General features: G+C 38.4%; 1 protein-coding gene across 1 annotated transcript in view; it reads right to left on the bottom strand.

Moving 5' to 3' along the window:
- Positions 1-13,637, bottom strand: part of Gmds (GDP-mannose 4,6-dehydratase) — a 537,005-nt gene that overhangs the window by 163,012 nt on the left and 360,356 nt on the right. The window lies entirely within an intron of this gene.

Genomic DNA, 13,637 nt, shown 5'->3' on the forward strand with positions numbered 1-13,637 from the left:
AATCAACAACAATGATATTTTGAATCACTAAATTTTTTATTTTTTTTTTGTTTTGTTTTTCGAGACTGGGTTTCTCTGTGGCTTTGGAACTAGCTCTGTAGACCAGGCTGGTCTCGAACTCACAGAGATCCGCCTACCTCTGCCTCCCGAGTGCTGGGATTAAAGGCGTGCGCCACCATCGCCCGGCTTTGAATCACTAAATTTATGGTAATTAATTACAGCAGTAATGAAAAGTCAATTCCCTTCCTTCTTTTAATAAAATAGATTAATTCTTTCTACAGTAAAATGTGGTTTTGTAAAGGTGAAGGTTGAACTGAAGTTTCTTTACTGTTGTCTATGTTACTATATTATATTAACTAAGTTTAGAATTATAGTGCATTTTGTAAGATAGCATATGCTATCATAATCTAGTCACATTTATTTTAAAATTAATTTGTAACCTAACTAAAATATTACATGTACATACTATAAAAGTTAACAGTGCTAAGCCTTAATAAAAAAACAGAGATCCCCTTTTCTTTGTTTCTTTTACCCTGTAGAACTTTCAAGAGTCCCCCTGTAACATAATTTAGCTAAATGATATATCTTCTCTATTTGTCCTGATCAATTTATTTATACACTGAGTATTATCTTCCTAGTGGAATATTAAGATTTTTTAGCACACACATACACCCCTCCCTTTAAAATGCACTTCTCTCTTATTCTCATGTATTTGTTAAGGCTATATTTAGAGTAGCAACTTTTAATTTCTAAGTATTGCTTACTCCCAAATTACATAGCATATCATGGTGTTTCTCTTTCATTTAAAAAACATATTCCTGTTTCCATCACTCTTTGAATGGTAGGGATTTTTTATTTTAGTTTTCCTCTACTCAGTTTTCTCATATCTTCTAATTTCCTATAAAACACATTTCTGCATAATCTTCTATGTCCTTAAACCCATCAGAGAATAATTTTATTATTATTTTTAATATCCTGGAGATATTAAATCCTTCACTTTTAATACTGAGTGTTTGACTCAGGTCTGAAGCTTTTGTCTTTTTTGAATACTCTTTAATGTCATTCTAGGAGTTTCCTTCTCTCTGAGTTATCTCAGTTATTCCTGGTTATTATATCTTCATTTTTTTTCTTTACTGGTATTATTCCCTTGTATAGTGTTGTAGATTCTTGAGTAGCTTTTTCAGAAAAGTATAATGAAGTTTATCACTTTAAAATAATTTCTACTTGCAAATATCAGTTTAAAATTTCAGATTAAAAATCATTGCCAAAATTTAGATGATTTTGTTTTACTGGCTTCTCATTCAATAATACAATGCCATATTTGCTTTTGATCATTTTTTGGACATGATTTTTCTAGAAATTTAAAAATTTTTCTGTTTCTAATGGTGAATTTCACAGCAATGTTATTAGCTAAGAAATCAGTGTTCATTTACTTCACTGAGTATTCCCTAGCTACTATTATATCACAATTCATAATATTTATTAATAATTAATATTTATTCATAATCTTGGAGAGTTTCTTTAAAATTCATTTAATAATTTCTTATTTTCCATTTCTTTCCTAAATTTTTGTGATTTAAATTATCTTAAATTGTGTTTATTATTGTATGTTTACGAGTTTATGAGTGATGTGTATGTGGGCATGCATGTGGCACAGTGCATGTATGGAGGTCAGAAGGCAATTGTGGGAGTCAGTTCTCTTCTTTAATGTTTATGTGAGTTTTTGAGAACAAACTTAGGTCAACAAACTTGCCTAGCAAATGTCTTTACCCAATAAGCTATTTGTCCAGCCCTTTGTGTTTTATTATTATTATTAATTATTATTATTAGTTTGTTTTTGAGACATGTTCTCTCATGTAACCCACGCACTCATGTAGCCTTGAACTCCTTAAGTAGTGAAGACGACCCTCAACTCCTTATTCTCCTGCCTCTACCCAAGTTCATGGTTTTCAGGTGTGGATCAGGACACTCCAATCTCTCAGGGAATTCTTATAAAATGCTTTCACTCCTAGTCATTTTCTACGGTCCTCATATCTTTAGTCTTCATGCTTTTCTTCATTCTGTTCATGTGTATCCTCGTGACTTCTCAAGGTCCTTTTGAGAGCACTATAGCGAATTTCCTGGGAATTCTCAAGTATCTTACGGTCTATACTAGCCTTAAAAATCTTGATAAAATGATGTATTTTCAAGATGGTTTTAGGAAACATGACCCAATTCAAGGGACACAGATATGGGTAAACCTAAGTCTGAGTTCTAGCTGATTTCAGAACAGTTTTAAGAAATTCAGGTAAACTCATAAATTCCCTTTTAGGCAAATGTGAACCAGAAAAGGAAGATATAAACACTTTCTTGACATAAGTTCTTGAGATGAAATCTGACTTAGGACTTAAGCTATTTAAGAAGTTGTGAATGGTATCAACTCTAGGACATCTATATGTTCTTGAGCCATCCCAGAAAAGGTTGGGGCTGCCCTCTGTGTAGAGATGCTTCTCACTTTAAAATGGTGCAAATGCAATCAGTTTCCTCCACATTCTACCAAGAGTTTTAGATTTCTTATTTTGTGTAGTATTCCTTATAAACTCCATATCTGTAGAAACACTCTGCTAGCACATCTCACCTCTCAGAGCTTTTCTAAAATGCCCAACTTAAAAGCAAAAATGTCTGACAGCTTGGTATCCCAAAATGAAATGACATCTTTATTTATATAAAAGAATGATGTACCTGAGTCTAGATGAGTTCCCAAAAGATGGTAGGAGATGAAATGATAGGAAGGGCTTTTTAGGCTTGAGACTTGTTTAACTTTAAATGGAAAGAAAACGGTGACATTAGTCTCTAAAAAAGAGGGGGATTCAGCAAAGTATGGTGGCCCATACCTTTAATTTTGCTACTTTGAAGGCAAAGGCAGGTGGATCTCTCTGGGTTTTGAGGCTCCATGCCTGTCATGACTATGCAAAGAGACTGTCTTACATTAAAAAACAAAACAAACAAACAAACAATAAAAACTGAAGTAAGCAGGCAGGTAGGCAGGCAGAAAAGCACATGCACATGTTTTACACAGTAGAGCAAATTCAATAAGGAAAATGTTTACCAGCCACTTTTCCATGCTGTACCCACACAGTGGGTGATAAACTCATGGAAACATCCACAGTTAAACAGACACAATCCCAATTGTGCTTGATCATTTATAACTACTCTGCTGATGACTGCTCAGTTACTTCACTGAGACAAACCTTGTGCTATACAAGCTGAAGTGACACAGAACATTTAAATAAACAAGGACATCTGCATCTGGAATTCTATGAATTACCTTTTTCTTTTATTTTATTTAGGGTTAGGGTGGATATCAGACCAGGCATGCATGCTGGGCAAGTGATCAATCACTGAGACACATCCCACCACTTCCCCAAATGCTCTTAGCAATCAAGCCATTTTAGGGTTTCACAGTTGATGCTCTCTTGGAAATTTACCTTAGGATAACACAGCCCCTCAAATTTATTTCAATTGTGAGATACTAAATTCCTGAATATATTTGCTCCATGGTGACATAATAATTAATTAATTACCATATTATTTCAATTAAAATAACTAACATATAACATTAACTTGATGTATTTTTCATCCAAAAGCTGCCTTTGTTTTAGAACCAGGAAACTTGGAAGCAGAAAGCCAGGTTTCCCTTCCTCAGCACTTCCTCAGATTTGTTCCCTCTAAGTATAGTTTATTTGATATGCTCATAGGGATTTTTCAACCTTTCACTAATAACGTGTCAGAACAGTTTTCTTGCTTCTGATGAGAAGTGTTTATTCAAATTGCTCAAGAATGTAGGAAGGATGGTGTGAGTCTATGTACAACAGAGGATTATGACTAATGTTTACAGCTACACAAGGAAAGTCCTGGGAATTCACCATGGGGAAAAGGGATCAGGAATGCCCTCCTGCGTTTAGGCCAGACACCATAATAGGTTTGACTCTGCTTATGCTGACTTTCTACTGGAGCTTGTTCTTGGGATAGCCTAATCTGTCTGGTACAAACACAGTGGCAAGTAAGTCGGTACAATCATTATCCTCTTCATTTGGTCACTAGCACACTAAACACTGATGTAGGAGGGTCATCTGCCTATGTGTTACTTTCATTGGTTAATAAAGAAACTTCCTTGGCTTTTTGATAGTACAGCAGCTTAGATAGGTGGAGTAGACAGAACAGAATGCTGGGAAGAAGGAAATGAGGCAGACGCCATAGCTCTCCTCTCCGAGACGGATGCAGGTTAGAATCTTCCCAGTAAGCCATCACCTCGTGGTGCTACACACATTAATAGAAATGGGTTAATCAAGACGTGAGAGTTAGCCAGTAAGAGGATAGAACTAATGGGCCAAGCAGTGTTTAAATGAATACAGTTTCCATGTAATTATTTCAGGTAAAGATAGCCAGGAGCCGGGCCGCAGCCCACTGCTCCCATCACTACAAAATACTCTTAGATTCAGCAGTTCACATATGTTACTGTGTTACTCCCTACTAGGGTCCTGTGAAAAAAGTACTATCTCACTTTACAGATGCAGAAAACAGAAGCACAAAGAACTCAGACCTACCTGGTATTTCACAGCTTTGAAATTGCAGAGTCAGTATCTGTATCTGAGAAGTCTGGTTTCCATGTTTATGCTCTAAAGAACAATGACTCCAAAGAATACTAGGGAAGGCTACAATGGTGGGACTTTTACATTATTAGAAGATCATGCCCTAGCACACACCAGGACAGATTTGCTAGCAGGCCAGAGATTTTACATTCTGGTGATAGTCAGGGCACTTGGTTTTTCTGTTTCAATTTTGTCTCTTAACTCATTTTTTCTGGTTCCAATGCTAGGAATGTCACAGTTATTTCCTGGATTCACACATTCATAAGTCCTTTTGGAATCAGGTAACTTCTGAACAAAGTAGCTAAAGAAGACCACGCTGCCACATTTCAGCTCTGGTTCCACTCCGTCTGTATTATTTTCAGACAAACATTCTTTCTGTAGTTCCAGAAACTTCGATAACTGTTATTACACAGTGAGGGAGTTCAGCCTTGCCTAAATTTGATTTACTGTTTTATTTTATTTTGTTTATTTTATTTCTAATTGAACATCACACACACACACACACACACACACACACACACACACACACACACACACACCCCACACACACACATCCTTCTGTCTTTAGGGAAAGGCTTTAGGCCTATAGAAGCTCTATGGAAAAACTCACTTTCACATGGTAAGTGATATAATGGATAATTATAAAAGCAACCAAATTTTAAAAGAATTACAGAGGCAATCATTTTTGCTCCTTGTTCATGTACAAGATGCCAAGTCTGCCGAAGCAGAAGTCCTGTGTAGGCCTGTGGCCTCTGTGAGAGTACCTGGCTATACCAGGGCTGAAATGTAGTGAGTAGTGTACAGGACTCTTATAAGAAGCAGCAAACATCCCTCTCCTCTAGCAGCTCTAAACATCGAATACTCTCTTTCTTTGAGTGTGTTATGAATTTGGGATCCTCCAGATAAATGTCCTGTAAATGTCAAACAGAGCAGGGCATTATAAAGTTCTGCTTGCTAACATATTCTTTGCAATTGGAGCCCCTCCCCCCCTTTTTTGGCAGTTGATGCCCTCTGGGAATAAGTAGCAGTTTTGTTGACACCCATACTTTGAGTGTGAACTACAGGCTATGACACATCAATAGCAACACAAATCTGCACTCCGCTTGCTTCAAAACATGCTTCTTAAGGGTTCAGCCACATGACTTTTGCCAAGCAATAAGCAGAACACACTTAGAAATGCCCTACTTACTTCTGTCATACATACAGTATTCAGGCTGGTAACACTCTATGACCAACCAGACACATTCAGTGGCCACTACCGATTTCTAAATTAAAATCCCTAAACTTTCACTCCTGTCAACCCCCAGGATACCTTGCAGGATAAAGAAGAGCTAGAGAAGTGACTAGAAGTGCTCTCTAGCAAAGACCTGTGACGGAAGGCAGGCAGGAAGATGGATAGTCATACCCAGGATGCTGCCCTTTCAATGTACATGTGCTGAAAAACAGATTTTCTTTAAAATCTTGGACTTAGTATGAACTCAATCCCTAATGATAAATGTGAATGCCTAGATACAGAGCTGGCAGAGAACAGCTATGAAGGCTTAAGCTTTAGCATGAAGTGCTTTAGAAGAAAGTGAGGCACATTATCAAGGTCTCAACCTTAAAACATTTAAGTCAGTTAACTAAGATCTGATTTTGCCTTGAAATTGTGATAACTCTGATCAGAATATTAAAAAACAGCTATTTATATATTTTCTTTATTTATTGTATATATGCATATATCTGTACATGCCACAGCATGTTTATGGAAGTCAGAGGATAACTTACAGGACTCAGTTCTCTTATTCCACTATGTGGGTCCCAGGGATTGAACTCAGGCCATTAGGCTTGATAGCACTGTCTTTATCTGCTAAGCTATCTCACTATCCCAGGAACATTTTTTAAAAGTAGATATTGATTACTTTTCTAGGATAAAACACCTTGACCAAGGAAACTTATGAAAGAGTTTAATTGGGCTTATGGTTCCATAGGATGGAGTCTATGATATCACAGTGAAGGCAGGACAGCAGGTGGCTTGAGTAGCACTCACATCTTGATCCACAAGAAGGAGGCAGAGACAGAGAGCATATTGGGAATGGTGTGAGTCTTTCTGTATTATTATTATTTTCCTGATTAAGTTTTGATCATGCAATGTATTTTGATTGCTTTTATCCCTCTCTAAACCCTTTCCAGATCCTCTCCCCATCCCTATGTTCTTGCTCTCTCTCAAAAACAAAAAATAAAAAACAACTAAACCCCCATGAAAATGAAAATCAAAATAAGCAAAAGACATTAAGACAAAAATATGCCACAACAAAGCAAAACAAGTGAAACAAAAAATTCACAAAATAACATGGAGTTTGTTTTGTGTTGGCAACAAAACAATTAGTTAATCCTGGGCAAGGGCCTGCCTTGGAGTGTTGTTGATATAACCAGTGATGCTCCATTGTAGAAAACTGACTTCCCCTTTGCGAAAGGTAATCAATTGCAAAAAACTTCTTGGTTAGAGGTGCGACCCCATGGCCACTACTCCTTCCAGTGCCTCAACCTAACCGGCTTGAACCTGTACAGGTCTTGTGCATGCTACACCGTCTCTGTGAATTCATAGTCCTGTTGTGTCTGGATGAGACTGTCCTTGGAGTTATCCAGTATCTTTTTCCTTTACAGTCTTTCCACCTCCTCTTTCACACAGATCTCTATGTGAGGGAGAGGGTTGGATGAAGACATCCCATTTAGGACTGAGTGTTCCAAAGTATCTTACTCACCGCATATTGTCCATTTGTGGCTATTTGTGTCAATTTCCATCTACTACAAGAAGAAGCTTCTCTGATGTGAACTAGGCAAGGTACTGATCTATGGGTACAGCAGTATGTCATTACACATAATCTTGTTGCTATGTTTCTTCAGCAAAATAATAAATGAGGTTTTCCCATAGGCCCATGGCCAATCTAGTCTCAGATTCTTGGTCACTTTAGCAGGGTCCAGTATGAGTTTCATATAATCCAGTTTTAAAAAATGATTGGTTATTCCCACAACATTTGTGCCACTTGTACATCTTGCAAGGCTTGTAGTTGAATGATATAGAATATTACTTTTCCCCCTGGCAGTGAGTGAGTACTTTCTAGCACCATGAATAACAGTCAATAGTGGTGAAGCTTCTACCTAGGCACCAGTTCAACTTTTCAGTGTTTCATGTATCTTTTGAACCTCAAAGCCTGCTCCTTGTGACACACCTCCTCCAAGGCCTTACCTCCTAATCCTTTCTAAATAACTTTACAAACTGGGGACCAAATACTCAAACATAGGAGACAATAGGGGCCATTCTCATCCAAACCAACATGGCAGGAAAATTATTATCAAACCAAACTTTCATTTTTATTTATTTTATGGATTGTGTATGTTTATGTGCACACCTGGCACATATATAGCACATGTGTAGTGGGTGGTCAGAGGACAACTTAAGAATTTATCTATCTCCTTCTACTACATGGTTTCTAGGGATAGAACTTGGGTCTTCAGGCTTGGGGGCAGATACTTTCACCTGCTTAGCCATTTTACTGACCCTAAGACTCTAGGAGGTTAAAGGCGATGAAGGTGAACTGGTAAGATATAAGGAGGAAGGGGATTAGATTCAGAGAAAAGACTCTAGAAAGATGGTTCTGGAGAAATGCACATTCTATGCACTAATAACTATTAATTACCATAACTGACAGGCATGAGGAAAGTTCAAGATGAGAACTACCAAAACACCTTCAAGCACTCTATGCCTACTTGTGCCGACTAGAAGGCACCCTCTCTGAATAGACAGGAACACTGCTGCGTCCTTATATTTACATTGGCTGGAGATTAATTCAGGTCTACAAATTCTTCATGGGTTCTGCTAGATCATGCATGCCCCCATTTGTTTTTAAAAAATAAAAGTTACACTTTGATGAGATTCCCCAAGCTAGTTCTAGAAGAGAGAAGACCAGGAGAATGATCATGAAATCAGCTTCTTGGAGCTGCCTACACCCTCTCCTTTCCTCTCATTCAGTGTTTGTTTTTGGAAACCATTCCATATGAATGTTAAGGTCTTTATCATAAAAGTAAAGGTGTCCAATTTAAGTAATGGGATATCTAGAAATAAATAATGAGTCTTGTGGTTCTGAGAAGCCTGGGTGTGAATTCCAGCAACCACAGGTTTGTGTTCACAGTGCAGACCATAATACTTGTCCTTTGCCAAAGTCCTTTAAGACTCAGTTTCCTCACCTGCAAAGGTGGAAAATAATAGCATCTTTTTTTTCAGGAGAGCTATTGTGAGACCCACAGAGGTGCCGTTTATAAGAAAATGGCACAAAATTCTGCGGATTTTTACTATCATTAATTTCTTCAGGGTACAGCATTGAAATGAGCTCTTCTGGAGGTTCATTGACAGCAATGAAATAAATAGAAGTAATTCTAATTCTGAATGCAGTCACAAATGTGGGCATCCAAGGACCTAGCCCCACCAAAGGACATCCTGTTATTAGAGGCAACCCTTGGAAAGAACAGAGGAAGAGAGCTCTGGGAATTGCAAATCCTCAAGTGCATGTCTGGGCTTAGAACTCGCAGTTGCTGCTCCACACTTGCTCCTAAAGGTGACGCTAGGAAGACACAATCTGCTTTTGTGTGCTCCTGGGAATGGCTCAATGCTGGGCAGTAGTGAGAACAATGCTCACAGTTTCTGAAACCAGTATTCTCTGTAAAACTCTCTCATCCTTTGAGATTTATGTTGAAATTACTTTTCAAGAACGGAGAAGTATGCTTTGTGAGGTAGCAATGCAAGACAGTCTTTAGGGTGAATTTTCAGCTTGTTTTTTTAGGTTTATAAAAGCAAGCTCACAAGAATGAAAATGCTATCTTGCTGAAGAAAGAAAGCTCAGTACCATACATTTTGTTGTTGCTGTTGTCCAAGTTGCTGATCCTGGTAGCTGTTCAGTAGGTAATTGCTAACAGTTTTGTTGGACCATGAGTATCAGAGATTCATACCCTTTGAACAGAACTTAATGCAGCAATAAAGGTTTATTGCTGTATAAAGCTGTCCAGCTGGAGTGGAAGCAACCCACAATATTTTCCATGTAAAACTTACTCACATGATGCTGTCCCAGTCCCACTTCACTCTCATCAGCAGACAGGGCAAATGAAGCAGATGTCTGCATGGGAATTTTCTCAGGGCTCATTTCAAGAAGCTAAACAGTCATCACACCTGAGCAAAGGAAGCCTGCCTCCGTGGCAGGCCCATGCAGTAGTGCCACGCTCCAAGAATATTGTCGTATGTGCTCTCAGAAAGTCACAGAGGGTAGAGAAGAAGAGTCCTCTATCTCCACAGCAAAATTTCATCTACTTTCTGGACTAACACTATTTATTAGTTTTGAGAAGACAATGAAGAAAGATGAGATTTCTGATCTTATTGAATTATACATTCATTTCATATCCATCCACGTGTTCATAGTTATCTCAGAACAAGGTCCTTGTCTATTGCTACCTACCCTCCCTTACACTAAGTCCTATAATGCTGATATGTGTATTGACCTTAAAAAGCCACCACTTCTAGAAACAAAGTTGGAATTGCACATTTAAAGCAAATTTTGTTAAATAGAGACTGTATTTGCTTAAATAGGAAAACAGAGATACAGAACCACACAAGGAAAAAGAAACAAGAAAATGTTGAACAAATTTCAGTAGCTGAGTCCAATGCAAAATAAAATCTGCTGTGTAAAGAGCTTTGAAACACAAGTCTTCACTTAGGAATGTGAACTGCACACAAATTAACACTGTTGCATTCAGTATACAAATATGCAGATGCTATTTAGTCTTAGGTCTTGCATACAGTTGGTACTCAGTAAATGTTATCTGAACTGAAGGACAAGACAGAATTCCATGAGATCAAAAGGAAAGAAGAAAGTTCCTGCAAAGCATGCATTATCTATAATAGGCATATCTCAAACTAATAGGCAGGAAGTATATTTAAAAAATGTTTTTGCTTTAGGTCTAAAAGATTTTCTTTTCTAACTATAAAACAGCTGAAATCATGTATCCTCAGCCCAACATAATTTCACGCCTAATTTATGGAAATAAAATACGAAAGGCCTCTAAGAAGGAGAGGGCAGGCAGGAGGGAGAGGATAGTGTGACATTAAGGCAGGGACCTGTTCACTGTTGTTTGGCAGCATCAAGGCAGCGCAGAGGCTGCCCTACAGGGCGGCACAGTGAGATTCCAGCAAAAACATGTGTAGTGTGAGGAGGAGGGGGCTCAACTGAATGAACTTACTGTTACCTTTCCCCCCTCTCACATAAGTCTTTTTCCTGATACTGTCTGAATCTGAAACATCTAATTTAATCCGTTGGAGGGCCAGTCTTCCTTTTATTTCCTGTCTGTACTGTGCAGTCGCCTGTTTCAATTATGACTTTCTCCAGCTCCTCCATTTCTCGTGCTCCAGCTGGCTCAAAGTGCACTTCCTTGGAAGGTAAAATGCACTAACTGTGCTGATCGGAGACTGATAGCTGGAGAGCCACAATATTTAATAGCTGCGCTGATAAGGAGGTTTAAAAAAATCCATTTTTGAGCCTAAACAAAAGGATATTATGTAGCTGTACATTCAATTAAGATCTAGTTAACTTCTTTTTTCCCATTATGTGGAACCTCACAAAAGCAGCCGACATAATTCATAGTGTTATGGCAAATTTCATCAGCACTGTGCATTTGAGCAATGTTTCCCTCCCGCCTTGCAGTCAGTTACTGCTGATTTGGGAGCAGTTTGGTGCAATTATGTCAAAGCACAGAACTGTGGGACTGATACAGTATTCTTGCAAAACCTTGGCTGGCTAAAAATAAGACTGTTTTGTAGTCAAGAAGGGAAAAACCGTTTCTGGGCTGTAAACACCAGTCAATGTACTTCTTTTCTGCTTTATGAAAACAACAGTTTTTTTCTTTCTCCCCCCCCCCCAACTCTCCTTTATTCATAGTGCAGTTTAATTATAGTTTAATCTCTTTCAGTGAGCAGCCCTGGAGACCTTATTGTTCAGCTACGGTGTTATCAAGGCTACAGCTACAATTTATGGGAAGAAGTAGAGGTTTCTTTTAGAAAAACTAAAATGCTTCCTCCCCCACAAATAAATAAATATAATAGTCACTTTATTACTAACTCTCACTGCAAATTTTTATTAGGCCCTAGAGATGCCAGTCCAATAATTAAAGAAATACCTGTGAGGTGTTGATCAACACTTACTCTGTTTAACTCTACTGGGTCAATAAATCTGCAGGAAAACTTTTAAGTTAACAAGATTGTTTGGGCCTCCAGTTGCTGGGTGGATTTGGTTACATGGAAGGGAAATGAGGTGGGAGAGAGTGGAGGAGCATTCATAAGCAAAATCTAACCCTGCACACACTGAGCCACAGGCTACAGTGGCTGTGCTGGGACTGAGGAAGGAAATTCATCAGTACTTTTCTTCTGCTGCTTTTAGCTCATGTGTCATTTAGTGTCTCTGAGTTTGAGTAGATGCTATGAAAGAGTTGCCAAAATCTTAGGTGATTCACTGAAAGGGTAAGCGAAATGTGGTTGTTCACCAAAACAAGCCAGATCCCCCAAGTATAGACTACTACTGGGCTGGAGGGCTGGAGAGAGCTTGTTATTTTTTGTTTGTTTGTTTGTTTTATAGTCCTCATTTTGTAACTGCTTTATGGTCAATTTGATTTAGAAATGCATTTACTCTGAAGAAGCAGGAACAATAAAACTTTTTCTGCAGCTTGCCAGTGCTTATAAGCTCCTTGGAGGGTTTAACATATCACACCCTACACGGTTCTAATGGAAGACTCTGTGATGCTCTACACTGCCCTTCAGCCTGAAATCATAACCAGCTAGTGGCTGAAGGCCCCTGCACACCAGGACCACCTTGGCCTCCTATGAGGTTTGACATCACTGCTGTAACTTCGTCTCAGCACCTCCACTCCTCTTGATACTCTCTGCTTTCCTCATAGATACTTCTAGGATTGTGTGTGGAAACCACATCCTTTATGCCAAGTTTGCTAGGGAATCCGACCTTCAGAGCACACTGTTCCTCTCAGCTGTTGCCAGCAGGCTGACAGGTGCTTCTTCTATCACAGATTACCAAACTCTTCTTTAGCTCCACATACGCTTTCACTTCAAATTATAAAATTTGATTTTTACATGTCATGAGTGTTTTATCTAATTTGTGTTTTAAAACTTTAAAAATGCTTACTATCATCTGTTTATTTCCAGTGATAGCTTAAATGTTACCAGAATATCTTATTTAAACCTTTTTATTATATTTTAAATGTGTGTGTGTGTGTGTGTGTGTGTGTGTGTGTGTGTGTGTGTGTCTATACGTGTGTGTCTGCATGTGTGTCTGCGAGTGTATGGGCACACGCACATGGTAAAAGAATGTGCCACAGCACTTAGGTGTATCAGAAGATAACCTATAGGAGTCATCCCTCCTCTTCCTTGTGTGGAACCCTAAGATCTAACTCAGGTTGTCAGGGTTTACCCAGTGAGCCATCTCTCTGACCTGCCTTAACATCTCCTTAACACTTTGTCAGACTTCAAGGCACAGAACTTTAGAATGATTTCCAAGTGCTTCAACAACACTGAAGCCTTTGTCTGAGCAAAACACTAGGCTAGGCTCCAATTATCCTGTATTCAACATTCTAAATAGGTCAAATGGCTTGTATCTTAAAGTAAAATGAAGATAGGTATCTTAGTAGCTAACAGGAAGGGTCAATTAGCCCCCATTTTATCTTATTTGTGAGGTGATAGGTCTGTCTTCAAGTACACACAATGTATAATTCTGTCTTTATATTGTCTTTTTATTTTAAATTAATTTTTGAGAATTTCATATCTGAATACATTTCTATCCTCTTCTTTCCCTGCAACTCTTCCCATGCCTCCTTCCAAAAAGGTGGCCTCTTTTTTAATTATTGTCACACACACACACACACACTCTCTCTCTCTCTCTCTCTCTCTCTCTCTCTCTCTCTCTCTCTCTCTCTCTC

Source organism: Microtus ochrogaster, chromosome 16, assembly GCF_000317375.1.
Source record: "Microtus ochrogaster isolate Prairie Vole_2 chromosome 16, MicOch1.0, whole genome shotgun sequence".
Classification (NCBI taxonomy): Eukaryota; Metazoa; Chordata; class Mammalia; order Rodentia; family Cricetidae; genus Microtus; species Microtus ochrogaster.